This window comes from Euleptes europaea, chromosome 1, assembly GCF_029931775.1.
Source record: "Euleptes europaea isolate rEulEur1 chromosome 1, rEulEur1.hap1, whole genome shotgun sequence".
In the NCBI taxonomy this organism is placed as follows: Eukaryota; Metazoa; Chordata; class Lepidosauria; order Squamata; family Sphaerodactylidae; genus Euleptes; species Euleptes europaea.
The window spans coordinates 46656095-46658854 of record NC_079312.1 but is presented as its reverse complement, the minus strand read 5'-3'; the positions used below and the strand labels follow the sequence as shown (position 1 = coordinate 46658854).

The window sequence follows — 2760 nt, the reverse complement described above, 5'->3', positions numbered from 1 at the left end:
GTTAGCCAGATAATACACTTACAGTTGTCATGTGATAAATTATGATAAAATTATGAAGAACATCTTACAGTGCCATCCTAAGTGGCATTACACCCTTCTAAACTCATTGACTTCAGGGGTGGGGACAAGCAGGGTGAAGGAGGTGGAGTTTATAAAGTCAAGTCATGGCCGGGCAGAACTTAGGGCCCCTCCATCCCATGGTGATGCTGAGACTGCAGAGTGCCTGATTCCCAAGGGGTTGGCGAGCTAGGCGAAGCGACTCCGTTGCCTGCCATGCTCTTGAATCACTGACTTCTGGGCCATCTGGTGTCTCTTGATGGATATAAACAGCCTCCAGAAAAGCAAGAGGCATAGACAGTGTGGCGTGTGAACCAGGAGTCTCTTCTGAGTAGGAGGCCCTCTTGTTGCAGCCCAGACGGGATCAAGGGGAACTCCTTCACTTGCCTCCATGTTGCATAAGAAACTGCTGTTCCATTCCAGTCTCCTCCCAGTGCCATAGGAAGGCATTTGTTGCCCAGTTCAACCATCCATTCCTTGCTTCCCTGGATCCTGGTCTGTTGCCTTCTTCTGCCGGTGCCATGGCGGGCAGCACTGGCCCCTTCCCGCTTTGGGCCCAGGACGTGGTGACGCTGCTGATTCTCCAGGTGCGCTGCTCCATCCTGCAGATGGCCATTTTGCTCTGTGTCCTACTTCTTCTCCTCTGGCTCTCCATCTTCCTGTATGGCAGCTTCTCCTATTCCTATATGCCCATGGTCAGCTACTGGTTGCCAGGTCCCTCTTCGCCACCGGTGGGAGGTTTTTGGAGCAGAGCCTGAGTAGGGTGGGGTTTAGGGCGGGGTTTAGGGAGGGGAGGGACTTCAATGCCATAGAGTCCAATTGTCAAAGGGACTTCAATGCCATAGAGTCCAATTGCTAAAGTGGCCATTTTCTCCAGGGGAACTGATTTCTGTCGGCTGGTGATCAGTTGTAATAGCAGAAGATCTCCGGCTAGTACCTGGAGGTTGGCAACCCTATCAGCTACATTAGCCCCTTACACTACCAGTTCAGGTCAGACTGCAGCTTGCCTGAACCAGAACTGTGCTCTTTTTCCATTGCCAATGTTCCTCAAGAACAGCCACGACTGAGCCCTCATGTATGGCCAGACATATTGCACCTCTGTAGAGCTGGAGCTGCCAGAGTCTCCTGTCATCCAGAACCTGGGGTTGCTCATAGTGATCATAACCTGCTACACCAAAGGCGGTCGCGTCATCTCCATGTCAGCCAGATCCGGCATGGGATATTCTCCCAAGTTTGCAGGCAGATCATAGTGATCATAACCTGCTACACCAAAGGCGGTCGCGTCATCTCCATGTCAGCCAGATCCGGCATGGGATATTCTCCCAAGTTTGCAGGCAGACATGCTATGCTGCACTATTTTTCAGACCTACTGCAGATTCTGGACACCATGACTTTTGCCAGCCTCTTCTTGTCTGGTTTTTTAGAGCAGAAGCAAACCACGGAGATCCTTTTCACACTACCAGGAGGACTCGTATTCTCTTACAATCGGTGCTGTGATTGAGATCCAGAGCAAGAGGATTCATATCTATGGGGCCCAGCTGCAAATTTATGCTCACTTCAGTGGCTTGTGATACCTGCAGGTGGGTTGGGATCCCAAAGCAGGCCCTGGGGAAGCAGTGGAGGGTCCCCTGGAACAACCAAAAGATGTTAAGGCTGCTGAAGGTGCAGAGCTGCCTGGAGCAGTTGCAACAATGCAGGCCAAGAAGAGCAAACCTGGAGAACCCGATTCTGGATCAGAAGCCAGCTTAGAGACAGAATTGGAGTCTGTGGACAATTCTTCACTGCTCACAGAGGCCAACTTCCCAGCTGCTTCCGAGGAGGGGCATCCTTCAAGCCTGCTGCCGTAAGAAGGGAGAGCCCCTTCACCTGGGGCAGAGGTCCGTCAGAGGAGTGTTTGCTCCAGTTCCTCCAGCCTCCCTCCCCTTGGTATTTGCACATCAAATAGTATATGCCCAGCACAGGCCTTGCTTGCCCCAGGGAAGCTGTGGTTCCCACCTTGTGTTTACATTCCAGCCTCCTTTCCATTTTAATGCCTGGAGACACTGTTACTTAAACTGTATCTGCTAACCATTAAGACCTCATTGACTTCAATGCCAGCATGATGTAGTAGCTGAAGTGTCAGACTCACTAGGGGAAACCCAGGTTTGAATCCTCACTCGTGCCATGTAATATTGCTGGGTAACCTTGGGCCAGTCACACACTCTTAGCCTCGATCCTGGCATGTATTTCGATGGGAGACTTCCAAGCAATATGAGGGGCATGATGTAGAAGCAGGCAATGGCAGACCACTTCTGAATGTCTCTTGCCTTGAAAGCCTTACGGGGTCACCATACATCAGCTGTGACTTGATGGCAAAATAGAAAAAAAGAAAAAGGGTGAAACGTTACTTAGGATTGCACTGCTAAATATGAAGATAACATAACAGATTCAATGTTTTTCCGTTCATTGGGGAAACACAAATCTGTTTGAAAAAACATATTGGCATTACCACTGTTTCCATTCCGGAAGCAATTTGCAAACATGTAGATGAACGAAATATAGGAGATAGGATAATGGACAAGCAAATAAATGCTGAAAAAAGATGGGGAAAGCTAGAAGATTTTATCTAAACATAGTTACTAGTAATAACATTTACATAGAAAAATGGAGAGTAGGCCTATCTGTGTAACAACCAAAAATGGAGCCTCCATGTTTAGTGGCAAC

The 2760-nt window shown here is 49.1% G+C and overlaps 1 pseudogene; it reads left to right on the top strand.

The window, feature by feature from the left end:
• Nucleotides 1-457: 457 nt before the first annotated feature.
• On the top strand, nt 458-1628 carry LOC130475051 (seipin-like; annotated as a pseudogene).
• The last annotated feature ends 1132 nt before the right edge of the window (nt 1629-2760 follow it).